Consider the following 19,469-nt stretch of genomic DNA (forward strand, 5'->3'; position numbering starts at 1 on the left):
TTTAGTCAACAAAAGCCTCCCTGAGAAGGTAACAGGCTGGGAACTGAGTGACAAGAAGGAACTAATCCTGCAAAGATTAGAGGAAGAGCATGTCAATAAGAGGAGACAATTAATGCCAAGGCTTTATGGATGCTTTCTGAAGCGGAGTGGAAATGTGGCAATAGATAGGATCAGAAAGATTAGAGGGGACCAGATTGGATAGGACTGATGCTAAAGCTGAAACTCCAATACTTTGGTCACCTCATGCTAAGAGTTGACTCTTTGGAAAAGACTCTGATGCTGGGAGGGATTGGGGGCAGGAAGAGAAGGGGAAGACAGAGGATGAGATGGCTGGATGGCATCACCGACTTGATGGACATGGGTTTGGGTGAACTCCGGGAGTTGGTGATGGACAGGGAGGCCTGGCGTGCTGCAATTCATGGGGTCGCAAATAGTCGGACACGACTGAGCGACTGAACTGAACTGAACTGATTGGATAGGTCTCTGTAAGCCAGGACAGGTAATGTAATGTTATTCTCTTTTTTTAACTTAAACAAATCCTTTTACAAGTTAAGACCTTTATTAAGATGGTGTTTGCAGTTTGTTGACTTTTTTTGAAAAAATCAAGTTGTAAACTTTCATTTACAACTTAAAAATGAGGTCCTTAAAAATCTCAGCTTCATAGACATGAAACAATTTAAAACCTTTAATGCTGTATTGAGAAAAACCAGGCTTCTAAAAAGCAAACAAACAAACACATTTGTCATTACCAAAAAGAGATGTCTTTAGGTAAAAATGAAAACCCCATGCTGCAGGGACAGTGCAGATAGTTCTAGTTATCTGGTCAATGGGCAAAAAGTAACCAGTTAAGGTCTTCAGCTCCTATCTTCTGTTCATTTCTTACTGCTGGAATCTCATGGTCATTTCTTCTTCTTGGATGATCAAACTGGATGACTGTAGTGGTGATAAGCCGGCACTGACTTAGCACTGCCCTACTCAGTCAGCCCGGGGGTGGATGAATTCTCAGGGGGTGGATGGACTGTATTCGTCTCTTTGCTCTCCTTTGGTTGAGGGTTTTCTGGGTGTCTGCGTCAGTAGTTGAAGTTGCAGCAGTATCCATATTGAGGTGGCCATTGACCTTGGTCTGGTGTCCTGGGTTTTCCTTATCTTCTTTATTGCCTTCCTCTCTAGGCTGTCTGACAAGGAGGAGCCCTGCAGAATTTTGGTCTCTAACCTGATATATATATTCTTTCTCATGGGCCTACCTTTTTCTGCACCCTAGTTGTCAGCTCCCTCTGTCCCTGCTCTGTGTGCAGGAGGCTTGGAATACTGTGGTCCCCACCTAGGCGGTCTCTGCATGTGGTAAGGTGGACACCGGGAGCACGCTTCCATCCCGCATTTTCTGCCACTCTCACTATCTTGGTAACTCTGCTGCTCATGGTGTGGAGGACCCTGCGTGGACCACGCCTACCTGTTTGTGGTCTGCACTGACCGCCCTGCACTAAAACTCCATCAGCCCCTGTAACATGTGCTGCCTACCCCATCTTTTCTTTTTTCAACAATGTCATACTCCATACTTTCTCCATCTCCTACCCTGCAAAGGTGCTTCTGGGGTTATTCTTCTTTATGGCAGTCTGGTGTACAAATACATCTTCCTTGGTGTCATTCCTGTTGACGAAGCCACATCCTTCTCTTACATTGAACTATTTGGCTATTCCCAAAACCCTCTGTGCAAAACCTTCTCGTCCCTCCTGCCTTCATTCATCATGCCTTTGTAAAGCTCTCCAGAGAATGAGACTAGACACAGGATTTCTTTTTTTCCATCTTACCACACTTCCAACTTCCTGAGATATTTTCTCTGTGGCAGACTCCCACCCTCACCCCATTAAATAAAAGACACTGATGAAAGGATTGTGGGTTTTATTGAGAATGAAACAATAACCACAGTGGGTTGGAGATAGTAATCTGGTCAGTCACGCTACAATGGAACTCAAGTGAGTGGAAAACTGAACTTGAAACTCTATGTGAGCTGATAGCATCAAGAACACAATCCCTGAGGACTTGTCTAATCCCCTCTCATCTCTGGGTTTCTAGAAGGTAATTAGCGATGTAGAAGGTAGTGTATGGAGTGCATACAGTGTGCTACCCTCTTAATGTATTTCATTTTATTTAATTCTCTATGTAATTCCACATGGCTGTTAGCTATCTCTCCATTTTACATATACAAAGACAAGGCTCTGAAAGACTAAATAATTTATTTAAACCCAGTTAGAACACTAGTAGTAGAGTCAAGATTTAAATGTGTTCTCTGTGTAACTTTTGTTCTTCTTTTCCTGTGCATAGGCTGAAAGATATGCAGTGGCAGAGCTAAGGTATTTTAACCTCTTTCCTATTTTCTGTAACCGTGTTAATTAGGATTCTTCTAGTCTCAGTGATAGAAACCCAACTCTAAGCTGCTTTGAATAAAAAGGGAAGTTTGTGGGCTGACAATTTAAAATATTAGCTTCAGGTATAGCTAGATCCAGGTGCTCAAACAACATCATTGGGAATGAGTTCTCTACATCTCTAGATTCTGCAGTTATGTTTTGTTCTCATTTCCAGGCAAGCTCTCAATTCAAGATGGTTCCAAGAGAGTGCTGACTCACTTTTTCACTTTCTAAGTCTATGGAGAAAACCCCTTGTCCAGTTGCTTTGAAATTGGCTTTGAATTGATGTAAGCCTATTTCAATCCTGCAATAATCACTGTGTCCAAAAGATGGAACTAAGTGGATTGGTGAGACCTGTGATATGTATGGTTTCACCTCTAGATCTAGGACATGTGTCAAGCACATAAACACAAAGTGGAAAAAAGTTAGCTCCTTGAGAAAAATATTGGGTTGCTATTATTAAAAAATAGAAGATATACATTAGATAGGAATAAACAATGAAAGGCCACAGTGATACTCTATTAATACTACCTTACCAAGGCTTTTCTTCCCCCCCCTCCCCCTTTCTCCCTTCCTCCTTCTTTTCTTCCTTCCCCTATCCTTTATTTCTATAATGTTTATTAAGTACACATGTATACAGCATCTTCTTGGATACTTCTTTGGACATTATAAGATATGTCTCTCATGCGTGCTCAGTTGTGTCCTACTCTTGCAACCCTGTGGACTGTAGCCTGCCAGCCTCCTCTGTCCATGGAATTTTCCAGGCAAGATTACTGGAGTGGGTTGGCATTTCTTTCTCCAGGTGATCTTCCCAACCCAAGGGTTGAACCTGCAAGGATCTATTATTATTATTATTCTCATAGAGTAGAATGTTGAGACCCAGAGGTTGAAATGACCCTCTTTTCTCTATAAGAATTTGTCCATGAAGAAAACATAGTCAGAGCTGGCAAGCTTCAGTGATACTTATATGTCTAAACAAGAGAGGGATAATCATTTGTACCCATGAGAAATCAAACCTGGGACTTTGACCTCATTAGCCCTGAGCTACTAGCTCTATGGAATATAAAGCAGTGAATGGTATGAGAGAATTAATGCACATCCCAAATGTCTAATGTGTTACTAGCCTGAGAAGGCCCAGGGGCAAATGCAGCTCATTCTATGACTACAATATGAGCTATAAGTCATTAGGAGCTCTCGGAGGGGATTTATAAGGAAACACCCTCCATATATTTAGAAGCAAACTCTTGTCTTTATTTATTGCCGACTGTTTTTTAACATTGAGGGAATTGATGCTTAGTCTAAAGAAGCTATAAATGTGTTGAAGCGTAGTAGAATGCGATCTGTGGCTCTTCTGGAAGGGTGATAAATCATAGGTACCACTACCCCGGCTCTCCTTGATCAAAAGGTGTGTCAAGTTGAGCTTAGAAAATGAACCACCATTGCCTCCTGTGATTATGAGTCTGAGGTTTAACAGGCTTTTCTGAATCATCAATAGCATTTGGACGTATCTCTGTCTGAGGCCTATGCTATCAAAAAATATCAGAAAGTGAATTGCATAAAATATCAGGAATATTTTTTTAGATTTTGTTTTAAAAAATACATAATTTTACAATTTATTTTTTAAAAAAATTATTATTTTAATTGGAGGATAATTACTCCACAATACTGTGATGGTGTCTGCCATATATCAACACAAATCAGCCATAGGCATACATTTTAACCTACCTCCATCCTTTACCCCCCTCCCACCTCTTTCCCCACCCTGTTCCTCCAGGTTGTCACAAAGCACAGGCTTTGGTTGCCCTGTGACGTGCTTCAAACTCCCAAAGGCTATCTATTTTACATATGGTGAGGTATATGTTTCAATGCTATTCTCTTAAATCATCCCACCCTCTCCTTCTTCCACTGAGTCCAAAAGTCTGTTCTTTATGTCTGTTTCTCCTTTGTTGTCCTGTACGTAGGATCATCAGTACCATCTTTCTAGATTCCATATGTATGCATTAATATATGATATTTGTATTTCTCTTCCTGACTTACTTCACTCTGTATAATAGACTCTAGGTTCATCCATCTCATTAGAACTGACTCAAGTGTGTTCCTTTTTATAGCTGAGTAATATTCCATTGTGTGTATGTACACAACTTCCTTATCCATTCATCTGTTGATGGACATTCAGGTTGCTTCCGTGTCCTAGCTATTGGAAATTGTGCTGCAGTGAACACGGGGGCACATGCGTCCTCTTCATTTCTGGTTTCCTCAGGGTATTTGCCCAGTAGTGGGATTCCTGGGTCATAACAATATATTTTTACTTATTTATTTGGCTGTGCCAAGTCTTAGTTGCAGAATGTGGTATCTTTGATCTTCGTTGTGGCATGTGGGATTTTTGTTTTTTAATCGTGGCATGCAGAATCTTTAGTTGTGGCCTGCGGGAGTTAGTTCCCTGATTAGGGGTTGAATCCAAGCCCCCTGCATTAGGTGCACACCGTCTTAACCACTGGACCATCAGAAATATTAACTAATCTTTCTTAATTTTCTATTGGAGTGAATCTGGCAAAAGGAGGAGGCATGCTCCTGTGAACAATTATTCATTTAGGACGTATTTCATAAATATTTATTGTGTACCTTGTGTCTGTCAAGCAGCAGGCTTAAAATGGACCTGTTGGTCCTTTTACTCAAAAATCATACAATCTAGATCTGGAATGGGTAAAATAATAAATGTACAAGAAGACAGGCAGACATTAGATTGAATCCCCATTCTCTCATCTGCAAATGTTAAAGTTTCTGCTTTTAGTTTCCTTTTATATGGGTAAATATTACCTCCTATAGAAATAAAGTTAAAGAGACAATTTCTTTAGAGTGCCTATCATGTGGCAAAAATTAGGATGTCAGAATTTTAGCACTTTTCCTGTTTTCTACCACTTTGTCTTGACAAATTGCCCTTTTCTCTTCTTCCTCCCTCCCTCCCAACTGATCAAGGGCTAAAGGCAAAACGTACTTTATTAGGGAAGAACCCACCCTGTCCAGATTCTCCTGTATTCTCTCTTGTCCTAGGGCTCATTGACCGACTGGGATGGAGCATAGACTTGCCCATCTTAGAGGAAATAAACATTTTTCCCTCAAAGGAAAAGAATCTTAAATCTAGGGAGCATTAATACATGTGCCTTTTATTTTTTCTTGTTTATTATGGTTTATTACAGGATGTTGAATATAGTTCTGCTGTGCTATATAGTGGGACCTTGTTGTTTATCCATTCTGTATGTAATAGTTTCCATCCACTAGTCTCAAACTCCCAGTCCAGCCCTCCCTTAGCCCCCTTACCCTTGACAACTGCAAGTCTTTTCTCTATGTTGATGAGTCTGTTTCTGTTTCATAGATAAGTTAATTTGTGTTTTATTTTAAATTCCACATATAAATGATATCATATGGTATTTGTCTTTGTCTTTCTGACTTGCTTTGCTTAGTATGATAATCTTTAGGTCCTTCCATGTAGCTGCAAATGTCATGATTTCATTCTTTTTTAGGACTCAGTAACACTCCATTGTCTGTCTACCGATCTATCACATCTTCTTTATCTATTCATCTATCGATGGACATTAAGTTGTTTCTATTTATGGTTATTGGAAATGGTGCTGCTATGAACATAGGCGTGCATGTATATTTTCAAACTATAGTTTTGTCTGGCTATAATGTATATGCTTTTTAAATCCAGGAGAAATATTTACAATTATCAGACCCAGATGTGTATCAGAATCACCCTGAGGACCAGGTTAAAATATGTGGAAAAACTCTGAAGCAGTAAATCTCAGTTGGATTTTTCTGTTTAAAAAATGTTCACCACTGTGAACAGTAGATTCGATGCTAAAAACAAAAGGCTGTCAAGCCATGAAAGGTATGGAAGAAACTTAAGTGCATATTACTAAATGAAAGAAGCCAATCTGAAAAGGCTACAAACTATAGTTAGGGCATAACGATGAAGACAGTAAAAAGATCGCTTGTTGACAGGATTGGATGAGGGGAGAGGGATGAACAGACAGAGCACAGAGGATTTTTAGGGCCATGAAACTATCTGTATGATACTCTAATAGTGGATGAGTGTGTGTGTGTGCATGCTAAGTCGCTTCACTTGTATCTGACTCTTTGCAATCCTGTGGACTGTAGCCTGCCAGGCTCCTCCGTCCATGGAATTCTCCAAGAAGGAATACTGGAGTGGGTTGCCATGTTCTCCTCCAGAGTATCTTCCCGACTCAGGGATCAAACCTGCAGCTCTTATGTCTCGCTCATTGGCAGGTGGATTCTTCACCACTAGCGCCACCTGGGAAGCCCCTAATGGTGGACACATGTCATTATATTATGTGTGATGTATACATATTTAGGTTGCATGTATTATAAGGTTGCAGATAGAGTAGGTGGCAGAGATCAGACTTAAACCCATGACTTTCTGACTACAAAGTCTATGATCTTTTTACTAAACCAGGCTGCAAACAAGATTATAAACACAGAATGTGTCGCCTCGGCTCTTTGCTCCTGGACTAGGGGAGATACATCCTCCAGAAGAGGGAAGCTGACCTTTCCTCAGTATGCCTAAAAGGACTACACTCTGGTCTGCAGATGGTTCTCTTTACTTCTCAAAATTCATAACAGGAACAAGAAGTTTGCCTGGAGTCCATTTGATGGTTTATTTCAGGATGTCTGGCCCTGGCAACGCATGGGATGCATATCAAACAGGGAGTGAGGCCCATGGACTGAATAAACAGCTGAAGACAGAAGTGGTGGATTGGCATCAGACAGGGCAGAGGTGACTTGGCATCAACCCAGCCACACAGCTCCTTTCATTCCTGTTCATTGGGATGATTATTAAATGCATTGCTTTTTCAACTTGATTTTTTTTCCTCTTGGCATACAAGAAGGATATTTATCTCATGATAGGATTTTAAAGCCAAGTGTCAGGTTTTAGGTCTCTGAATGCCACTCCTGAATTCATATCACAAAATACATTATATTTCAATGAATGCACAAGAAAAGCAAAGCATACCAGAGACCCAGAGTTCTGAATGAAGAGGTTGGGACGTACTGGGTTGGCCAAAAACCTTGTTTAGGTTTTCCCATAAGGTGTAATGAGAAAGCCTGGACAAAATTTTTGGCCAACCCAATATTTGCTTTCTAGAGCAAGTCCCTGGTTCACTTTGTGCCTGTGGTGGGTCAGAAAGACACTGAGCAAAGGAAGAAATAGCTGGGTGATGGAGGACATTGTGGAAAGATGATTCATATTGTACCATCAAAGTGCAATTCATGAATTAGGATTTGTTAAAAATTGTGTTTGGAGTTAGAATGACTAGTGTCTAAATCCTAGCTCTTCCATCTACCAGCTTTGTTATTTTAAGGAATTTCAGCTTTCCCAACTGTGAAATTGAAACATAGTGGGGATTTAAAAGGATAAGTCCTGTCAAGTATTTAAGTGCTAGCCACTTAGATGGTGCTCAGAAAAAGCAGGTTCCCTTTCTTCTCAGTTCTATTGTTCAGAGCTGATTTACAAGGTTAAGGAGGAAGAGGAGGAGGAGGAGTTTCTTCTTTATGTTTCCTTTTAGACCTCTTATCGGCAGAGAGATGTATGGGATATATAACTGAGGAGAGGAATAGATAAAATTTTTAGTTGGATAGTGTGGTCAAGGGGCTTCCCAGGTGGCAGTAGTGGTACCCACTTGCCAATGCAGGAGACAGAAGAAATGTGATCCCTGGGTTGGGAAGATCCCCTGGAGGAGGGCTTGGCAACCCATTCCAGTATTCTTGCATGGAGAATTCCATGGACAGAGGAGCCTGGCGGGTTGCAGTCCATGGCGTCGCACAGAGTTGGACATGACAGAAGCAGCTTAGTGCACCCAGAAGCGTGTGCCTGCACACACACACACACACACACACACACACACATGTGCACAGAGTAATCAAAGCAAAGCAAAGAAGAAACGGAATGGTTTAGGTCCATATTGTGGGGGCTGGAAGTAGAAACAGAAGTGGAGAGTTGAGAAGATGTGAGGGTAAAGTGAAGTGTGAGGCAGGTATGGATAAAGTGCAGGCTTTTTATTGGGGCAATCTTCTATAGGCTCTTGTATAATTTTCTTGGATGGAAATTGTAAAAAGTTAATAAATAGAAACCTTGATTAGAGTTGGGAGATCAGTAGGGGGAGGGTTCACCCTGTGAGGTGAGCCAAGCCCAGCAGGAAAGAGAACACCTCCTCTTCTTTCCTGGCAAGGACTCAGCCAATGAACAGCCATGGACTTGGTTTATTATGGCCCTCCCAGCTTCTTTTTCCTCTCTATAAAAATGTTTTCCTTTTCTTGCTGTGGGGGGCCTTGCCTGAGGCTTGCCATGGTTGCAGACCCTGAATTGCAATTCTCTGCTGACCATGAATAAACCCATCTTCAGAGACATATCAAGCAGTCTGTTTATTTCAGGTCAACAGAATCAAAAAGTCATAATCAGGATGAGAAAAAAGGACCTGCCTTTATCTGCTTCAGTTTGAGTTATATTATTTTCAGATATTTGACCATCATCCCTGAAGGGGGTAATTTATTTATTTTTAATTTAATTTTATATTGGGATATAGTTGATTTACAATGTTGTATTAGTTTCAGGTGTACAGCAAAGTGGTTCAGATATATATATATATATCTCCATTATTTTTCAGATTCTCTTCCTGTGCAGGCTATTATTGAGTAGAGTTCCCTATGCTATTCAGTAGGTCCTTGTTGATTATCTATTTTATATGTAGTAGTGTGTATATGTTAATCCCAACCTCCTAATTTACCCCCACCCCCCTCACCTTTCCCCTTTGGTAACCATAAGTTTGTTTTTGAAGTCTGTGAGTCTGTTTCTGTTTTGTAAATAAAGTAATTTGTATCATCTTTTTAGATTTCATGTGTAAGTGATATCATATGATAGCATATGATTTTTCTCTGACTTCACTTGGTATGGTAATCTCTAGGTCCACTCATGTTGCTGCAAATGGCATTATTTCATTCCTTTTTATGGCTGAGTAATATTCCATTGTATATATGTATTATATCTTCATCCATTCATCTGTCAGTGGACACTGCTTCCATGTCATGGCTATTCTAACCAGTGCTGCTGTGAGCACAGGGTACACGTATCTTTTAAAATTATGGTTTTCTCCAGATACATGCTTAGGAGTGGGGTCAGATATTTAACCATCATCCCTGAAGAGGGTACTTTAAATACACTTTCCCTTGCTCACCGTTTGTGACCTAAATCCTCTCCATCTATCTTGCTGCTGCAAAGTCACTTCAGTCATGTCTGACTCTGTGCGACCCCATAGATGGCAGCCCACCAGGCTCTGCCGTCCCTGGGATTCTCCAGGCAAGAACACTGGAGTGGGTTGCCATTTCCTTCTCCAATGCATGAAAGTGAAAAGTGAAAGAGAAGTCGCTCAGTTGTGCCCGACACTCAGTGACCCCATGGACTGCAGCCTTCCAGGCTCCTCCGTCCATGGGATTTTCCAGGCAAGAGTACTGGAGTGGGGTGCCATTGCCATCTATCTTATGTTTACCAAATTCCAGAGTACTGATTTCCTTTCTTTTCTCATTCTAATGCCTTTCTTTGAATAAGGCAACTGCTTTCTCTTCTCTGGCCACTGTTCTCTTTCCTGGATTTGCCTGAACCTTGCCCTTTGATCCCTCATGCTCTGGCTGCTGCCCTAGATAACCCCTCATATGAAGGAGCCCTGTGTTCTGGAACTGACCAAGCCTTGGTTCACTTGACTGAGATCCCTCACTGAAATTAACTCACCTCCCTGTAAAGGGGAATCTGAAAGTCTTTGTCCTCGCCAGTCAGAGAATTTTGATGCGGTCATTGAACTTTACAATCAAAACAAATTTTAAGGGCCTCAGTTTGTTTCCAGTGGTAATCTGTTTGAAAAGGTGTATGAAAGTACAAACTTGTTTTCATCTCTTTATCTGAGTATCAGTGCAGAAAGGAACCAACCTGATGTAGAGAAATAAAATGAAATAATTAACAAGTTGCAGAATGTGAACCACCTAAGATAGAACCAAGCAGGCCCATTGGAGATAATGGTTATCTATTTGCAGTAAACACGAAGTGAGAACAATTCTTGTCTTGTGATAACATTCAACTGAAAGGAAGTAAATTAGATGTAGACAAGGCCAGGAGAGGATTACAAACACATGCAGGGCCAGACAGTTCAGAGGGAAGATGGCGGCACTGGGGCAGAATTTTTTCTTTATCAGGTAATTGAAATAATGCTTTATATTAACAGTATGAGTTAAAGTGGAAACTGGAGTCAGGAGGTACTGGAAAAAAAAGACGGAGGTGGAGGGAGAGAATGCCAAGACCACTAGAAACTGAGTTAAGAAAATAAAGAATAACTGAGGGTCTGCTGCTGCTGTTGCTAAGTCGCTTCAGTCGTGTCCGACTCTGTGCGACCCCATAGACAGCAGCCCACCAGGCTCCTCTGTCCCTGGAATTCTCCAGGCAAGAATACTGGAGTAGGTTGCCATTTCCTTCAATGCATGAAAGTGAAAAGTGAAAGTGAAGTCGCTCAGTCGTGCCGGACACTTAGCGACCCCATGGACTGCAGCCTACCAGGCTCCTCCGTCCATGGGATTTTCCAGGCAAGAGTACTGGAGTGGGTTGCCATTGCCTTCTCCAACTGAGGGTCTACTGTGTGCCAAATGCTTCTACATATATAATCTCACTTAAGCCTGTAAAATGGGATCAGCAGTCCCATTTTTGATGGAGGGGGAGTGGGCTCAAATGTAATAACTTGCCTTATATCTTTGTAGCAAGTAAGTAGTGGAGTTAAGATAAAAGCTAAGGTGTACCTGACTTGAAAGACTCGTTCTCTCTAATGCACCACACCATCTTATAACTGCTGAGTAATTTTGTACCATTGAGACCCACATTTGTTGTTGGTAGTCGCTAAGACTTGTCCAATTCTTTTGCAACCCCATGGACTGTAGTGTGCCAGTTTTCTCTGTCCATGGGATTTCCCTGGCAAGAATACTGCAGCGGGTTGCCATTTCCTCCTCCAGGGGATCTTCCCAACCCAGGGGTTGAATCCATATCTCCTGCCTTGGCAAGAGGATTCTTTACCACTGAGCTACCTGGAAAGCCCCTGACACCCAAAAGACTGTTACAAATCTAGATATGGCTGGGACATTAAGGGGGGGTGGGCTACTCTGTTTCTCTGTTACTCATGTATACACACTCACATGCACACATACACACACACAGCCTTGGTCCCACATTGAGTTGCTAGCTTTATATATCCATTTGAGTGTCTCACAAACAGATCAGATTCAACTTATCTAGAAATCACTAAAGCATCCTCCTCTTTTGTCACTTTTTGCCTCTGTCCATCAGCTCAAGTCAGAAATTTGAAGTTTCCTTTGATCCTTTCTTTCTGTAAAGCTCATGTTCAATAAATGTCCAACTCTTATCAATTCTACCTCCAAAATGTCTCTGTTTACTATTTTCACCCCATTAATTCTATATCAGCTTAGGTATGGCTAACATCTTCTCCTGCAAAGAACACTGGTCTTTTCTAGCATTTATTCCTCCCTCCCCAAATCCACTTTCCATGTTGCAGACGCAGAGATGATTATAAAATACAAATGTGCATTAATCTTCCGTACCTCTCCTTTTCTTTAGTCTAAAGTTCAATGTCTGTGTATGATAAGTCTGTTTAATAGTTTTTGCATTGGATATCGCCTCTCGCCTGCCTCCAGTTCTGTAAGTAGGTGGAAAAATTGCATTCTCTGCAGTGTCATCATGCTTTCATAATCATCCAGCTTTTTGAACATGCTCTTCTTTCTATATGGTTCTACATGGAATATTTTTCTGCCTTTCTTTTGTTTTTACCTGGACTAATTAGTTCCTACTTGTCCTCCAGAAGCCAGTACAGATATGTTTTCCTCCATTATTTCAGGAGAAAGAGCAAGAACATTAACTAAGATCAGATTTGTCTTTAGAGAAGGGGAAAAGATTTTTCATCCTTCTTCACAAGCTCCCTTTCTGAATGGAGGGGTCCCTGTCTCATTTCCTCATACCACAGCATATAGTCATAACACCAGTTAGCATACATTTCAGGGTAAATAATCCTTCTAAAGAGTTGTTTTCTATCTAGTTCACCTCTTTTCTTTATGGCTCTGAATAGGAGAGCAATTGGTTAATCCTTCTTATTTGGGGAATAGTATGGTGCCCTGGAACCCACTTCAGTATTCTTGCCTAGAGAATCCCTGCGGACAGGGGAGCCTGGCCAGCTACAGTCCATGGGGTCGCAAAGAGTCGGATATGACTGAGGGACTAAGCACAGCATAGCACATGGTGCCTTAGAGGATTGCTGGTGGCTCAGATGGTAAAGAATCTGCCTGCAGTATGGGGGACCTGGGTTCAATCCCTGGGTCAGGAAGATCCTCTGGAGAAGGGAATGGCAACCCACTCCAGTATTCTTGCCTGGAGAATTCCACGGACAGAGGAGCCAGGCAGGCTATAGTCCATTGGGTCGCAAGAGTCGGACACGACTGAGCAACTTACACACACACACACACACACACACAAGGTGCCTTTAGCTTTCCCTGGTGGCTCAGAAGTAAAGAATCTGCCTGCCAAGGCAGGAGATGCAGATTCAATCCCTGGGATGGGAAGATCCCCTGGAGGAGAAAAAGGCAACCCACTCCAGTAATTTAGCCTGGGAAATCCCATGGACAGAGGAGCCTGGCAGACTACCATCCATGGGGTCACAAAAGAGTTAGATATGCCTTAGCCACTAAGCAACAACATGGTGGCTTGAACATAGTAGATACTTGCTATGATCTGAATGTTCATGTCTCCCCCAATCTCACATGGTGAATTTCCTAATGGTGATGTGATGGTATTATCAGGTGGGGCCTTGAGAGGAACTCAGGTCATGAGAGTGGAGCCCTCCTGAATTGAATTAATGTTTTTATAAAGGAGACCCCAGAGAGATCTCTCACTGTTGCCACCGTATGAGGACCAAATGAGAAGGTGCAGGCTGACTATGAGCCATGAAGAAAGCCCTCACCAAAACGTGACCATGCTAGAAGCTTGATCTTGGGCTTCCCAGCCTCTAGAATTGTGAGAAATAAATGTTTGTTGTTTGTGAACTACTCGGTTAACAGTTACAGCCCCTGCAAAAAACCAATATAATACTGAAAAGGAAAATACATTTAGTTAACAAAAAAGAAAAAATTAAGTTGAGAAAAATCAGAAGAAATACTTCCACATATCCATCTACTAAACATAACAATTGTAAATATTTTAGTATATTTCCTTCCAGACTTTCTTTGTGGTAGGTGGTCTTAGTTACCCCATGGCATGAGAGATCTTAGTTCCTGACCAGGGATCAAACCTGTGTCCCTTGCATTGCAAGCAGATTCTTAACCACTGCACTGCTAGAGAAGTCCCCTTCCAGTTTTTCTTGCAGGCACAGTCTTAACAATTGCCATGTACTAATGCTCTGCTGTAAGTTTCCTGCCTTTCTCATAGGCAGACATTTTTAAAAACAAAAAGATTATTACATTGCTAGGAGGTTAATTCTGCCTCAACCCATCAACCTAAACATAAAATACTCTGGAGAATCTCGGGTGATAAGATATTCAACGTTTATTTTATGTACACCACCTGCCAGACCATGTGTTAGGCACCTGAGGAGGGAAAGAAAAATCAAGCTTGGTTCTGCCCTCTAAGCACTTACATGAGAAAGGAAGCTTCATGTTCATATTTTATTTCCTGGGAGGTGACTCTCTAATGTTGGCGTAAACTTGTTCTGTGTAGTTGAGATTATGCTTTTAAAGTACAAGAAAAATAAGTTAGGCCCACTGAAGAAGTTTCAGCAAGGAGCCCATTTCTCAAAAATAAACAGACAAATAATCCCTGCAGATTAGCCAGCCACTGTAAAATAATTTTAACACAATATCCAGCTGATCATTTGGGAGGCAAGCAAGTCAGCTGGTGGGGAGCGAATGTTAGCGACTTGGTTGTCATGGAAACTTTTCTTCCAGACCAGGAAAAATGCAGTTGCGGGGAAACAGGCAATGTGGAAAAATAGCCCACTTCTCCATGATCTATTTCTCTGTTGATCACAAGTCGACACCCTACTGGGGCTGGGATTGGGGAGAGAGGCAGGCATCCCAAGCTTACAAAGGAGAGCAGCAGTCCCCCTTGTGCAGACAGACCCATGGGACATGGTTCAAAAAAGAAGTGTGCGGATAAAAGTTGGCGAGCCAAGGTCATACGTTTATTTTATTTTTATTCTTTTTTTTCTTTTACTGTTTTTCTTTTTTAAAATGGTTCCGTTCAAGTTGTTAAAAGGCTTATTATTCTCAGTTGTCCTCAGATACTGTTGATGTGAAAGCTTGACTAACATTTTCAGTGCTGACTCAACACACATCAATCTTGCTCAGAAATAAAGTCTGTGTCAGGTGGCTCAATGGTAAAGAATCTGCCTGCAGTGCAGGAGATTCAGGAGACACAGGTTTGATTTCTGGGTCAGGAAGATCCCCTGGAATGGGAAAATGACAACCCACTCTAGTATTTGTACCTGGAAAATTCCAGGGACAGAGGAGCCTCCTAGGCTATAGTCCGTGGGGTTGTAAAGAGTTGGACATGACTTAGCGACTGAGCACAGCATAGCCTGTTTAGCCCCATTAGGAAAGTGTTGGTCACTCAGTCGTGTTCGACTCTTTGTGACCCCAGAGGAAAAGCCAGAGTTAAGCTGTGATGGGTATGACTGTCAGTCTTTAAACAGTCTTTAAATTGTACATAGGTATAAAAATTACTTTTAGAACTTGGTCTAATTTGATTAGGATATTGTTTATAAATGCTTATGATTCTTGCCAGTCTTTGTCCACGTTTGCTCAGGTCAATCTGAATTTACATAATCATAATAAAATAATTTTTTGAAAGGTAGAATTGCACTCTTAGCTACATATCCAGCATTAACATGCGTTATAGCTGTTTGTTCACATTTCCAACTCTTTCTTCTAATTTGTGAGCTCTTCAGTGCTTTGAATGGTGCCTTGTTCATCTTTGTGAGCTTACTATTAGCACAATGCTCAGTTCTTTTTTAAATTTTTTAAAAATTAAAAAAATTTTTTTGATGTGGACCATTTTTAAAAAAACCTCTATTGGACTTGTTGCAGTGTTACTTCTGTTACAATGTTACAAGGCACATGGGATCCTTAGCTCCCCAACCAGGGATCAACATGCACAACTCTAGTGGAGGGTGAAGTCTTAACCACCTGATCACCAGGGAAGTCCCAATGCTCAGTTCTTAAGTGTTTGATTCATGGAGCAACTTCTGGGAGCTAGTCTCTGGGATATGTTGGTAAATAATGCTTGTTACATGAATAACTGGATGTATGGATGACTATATTTTGGATTTTCTTGGTTTTCTGTGTTTTGAGGAGCTGAACAATTATTTCATAATCAATCACACAATTATTTTCCTGGTGGCAGCTTTGTAAGTTGTAGAAAATAATTAAGATAGAACCTCTGTAGGGATTGCTTGGTAAATCATCATGGGCTGGTAAAGTCTTATTTTTGTTTTCTATTACTATTTAGAAGTCTTTTATTTATAGGTTAAATAAGATCTACTGATCTATTCAAGAGTTTGCAAGAGTTTTTTCAGTATACATTTCTATTTGTGTACAAAGACTAATCTCATTGCATAGTTTATTTCTCTTGCTCATAGTTAAGTAGCAATAATTCAAAATATCTTCATTGTCAGAGATTGTTTTTTCTGACCACAATATTCTCCAATTTTTCCCACTTTCTTCTTTGTACATTGAACATGCTCATAATCTCATATTATCATTTTTGTCTTTACCTCATTAAAAATTTTTTTAAATTAATTTTTATTGGAATGCAGTTACTTTACAATGTTGTGTTAGGTTTTGCTACACAGCAAAATGAATCAGCTATATTCTTTCATATATCCTCTCTTTTTGGATTCCCTTCCCATTTAGGTCACCAAGAGCACTGAGTAGAGTTCTCTGTGCTATGCAGTAGGTTACCTATTTTATCCATAGTTTCAGTAGTGTATATGTCAATGCCAGTCCCCAAATTCATCCCACCCCACCACCTTTCCCCCTTAGTATCCATACATTTGTTCTCATCTGCGTCTCTATTTATGCTTTGCAAATAGATTCATCCCTACCGTTTTTCTAGATTCCACCTATATGCATTAATGTACCATATTTGTTTTTCTCTTTCTGACTTCATTCTGTGATGCTTCTTTTCTTTGAAAGTTTATTTATTATTTATTTGTGGCTGTGCTGGACCCTTGCTGCTGTGGGGCTTTTCTTTAGTTGTGGCGAGCGGCGGCTACTCTCTAGTTGTGCGCAGGCTTCTCGTTGCTGTGTTCTTCTCTCTCCATCATGCGACTTTCTCTTTATTCCCCCAGGTTTACTGAGATATAATTGACAATTAAAAAAATATATATATAGTGTAAAATTTGAAAATTTGATTTTCACTTACACTGTGAGGAACCATCACAATCAAGCTAATTAACATATCCATTGCCTCACATAGTTACCATCTTCTTTTCTGTATGTGTGGTGAGCACATTGAATATCTAGCAGGTTTCAAGTATACAGTACAATATTGTTCATTATACTCATCATGTTGTATGATGAGTATAACTTACTCAGCATTATAACTGAAATATATATCTTTCTAGAACTTATTCATCTTATAACTGAAAGTTTGTACCCTTTGGCCAGCATTTCTCCATTTTTCTACCCAGAGCCCCTGGTAGCCATCATTCCACTCTCTGCTGCTTTGAGTTTGACATTTTTAGATTCCACATATAAATGATATAATAATATTGTTATTCTGAATCTGGCTTATTTCATGAAGATCCCCTGGAGAAGGAAATGGCAAACCACTCCAGTACTCTTGCCTGGAGAATCCCATGGACGGAGGAGCCTGGTGGGCTACAGTCCACGGGGTCGCAAAGAGTTGGACACGACTGAGCGACTTCATTTCACTTCACTTCACTTCAATGTCCTTCAAGTTGAGCCATGTTGTCACAAATGGCAGATTTCCCTCTTTTTTCAGCCTGATTAATTTTCCACTTTATGTATATACCACATATTCTTTATCCATTCATCCACTGATGGAAATTTAGGTTGCTGCCATTTCTTGGTTATTGTGAATGATGCTGTAATGCACATGGAGTGCAGGTGTCTTTTCAACACCATGATTTCAGTACCTTTGGATGAATACCCAGAAGTGGAATTGCTAGACCTCATAGTAGTCCTATATTTAATATTTAGAGGAACTTCCATACTGTTAGTCATAATGGCGGTACTAATTTACATTTCCATCCGTGGTGTGCAAGGGTTCGCTTGTCTACATATCTTTACTAACAAAACACTTATTTTTTAAAAAATAATAGTCACTCTAACAGACATGAAGTGATACCTCAATGTGACTTTGATTTGCATTTTCCTAATGATTAGTGATGTTGAATACCTTTACATGTATCTGTTAGCCATTTGTATGTCTTCTTTGGAAAAATGACTATTAAGTTCTGCCCGTTTTTAAGTTGGATTGTTTATTTTTTTGCTATTGAGTTGTATGATTAAGAAGATGTGTGTGTATGTATGTGTGGTGTTCTTCAGTCGCCAGGTCATGTCTGACTCTCTGCAACCCCGTGGGCTGCAGCATGCCAGGCTCTTCTGTGTGTATGTCTGTGTATATATATATGTGTGCGTGTGTGTATAAATATATATGTATATGAAAGAAGTGAAAGTAAAAGTCAATCAGTCTGTGTCCAACTCTTTGTGACCCCATGGACTATAGCCCACCAAGCTCTTCTGTCCATGGAATTCTCAGGCAAGAATACTGGAGTGGGTAGCCATTCCCTTCTCCAGGGGATCTTCCCGACTTAGGGATCAAACCTGGGGTCTCCTGCATTGCAGCAGTTCAAAGGTTTACCTTTGAACCACCAGGGAAGCCCTGGTGTGTGTGTGTGTGCGTGTGTGTGTGTGTATAAAACCTTTGTGTATTACAGAGGTTTTAAAGATCAATTTGTCACTGGAAATCTTTGGCACTGAACAAGCTTATATAGTACTATATTTTTTGTAAAAGTTGTTTCTACAGTGGTGTGTTTTAACAACAGAGTTGCTTATGTAGGATATATTAATAGTGTATCATAATCCTGATTAAAGTCTCATGTGGAATCAATCATTCTCTCATTTTATATTTTACCTATGCTGTTTTGAAATTATATTTTTTTTCAATGGTAAAAGTAATACTTGCTTGTCACAAAAAAGTAAGGGAAAAGCATAATCCTAAACACTTAGGGACAGACATTGCTTTCGTATTTTTAAATTTTACTTTGTTTTGATTATACAAGTTAAACATGTTTAGAGAAGAAATTTAGAAAATTCTTTTAGAAATTTAGAAAATGTGAAAGATAAGAAAATGATATCAATCACAATTTCACCACTAAGAAGTGACACTTTTAACATGTTGGCCTAAGTATTTATCTAGATTATATATTTGTCTACCATATATTTAAAATATGCATTTTATTTTTAACAAAAGAAACCACACATATTGGATGACAGTTTTATATTGTGATTTATTACTTCATTTTCATGTTTCTAAGCTAATAAAATACTTTTATAATGCCACTTTTACTAAGTCTATGGAATTCTATCACACTATAATTTATTTTAACAGTCTCTTATTTTTGTTTTTTTTTTGTGTGTTAATGAGCTTCATAGGATCATAGAAAAGCCAATTACCAAGGAGTTGGATGCTGAATGTGATAGAGGAAAGTTTTTCGAGATGAAGTCCAACTCTAGCTCTCAGATCTGATCATCTTCTGCCCTCAGTAAGAGATTTAAAAAAATGTATTTTAACTTTTTATTTAAAATTTAAAAAATCTTAGCTTTTATGTATAGTAATGACATATTTAGTAGAAAAGACTGAGAGGAATTCAAACAGCTTGATAGCAGAAAACACATAGCTTAATTGAAAAATGGGCTAAGGACTTGGAT

The 19,469-nt window shown here is 40.1% G+C and overlaps 1 pseudogene; it reads right to left on the reverse strand.

Annotated features, from left to right (window-relative positions):
* Positions 1 to 971: 971 nt before the first annotated feature.
* On the reverse strand, positions 972 to 4,136 carry LOC129630606 (Y-box-binding protein 1-like; annotated as a pseudogene).
* Positions 4,137 to 19,469: the final 15,333 nt, after the last annotated feature.

Source organism: Bubalus kerabau, chromosome 17 (genome assembly GCF_029407905.1).
Source record: "Bubalus kerabau isolate K-KA32 ecotype Philippines breed swamp buffalo chromosome 17, PCC_UOA_SB_1v2, whole genome shotgun sequence".
Classification (NCBI taxonomy): domain Eukaryota; kingdom Metazoa; phylum Chordata; class Mammalia; order Artiodactyla; family Bovidae; genus Bubalus; species Bubalus kerabau.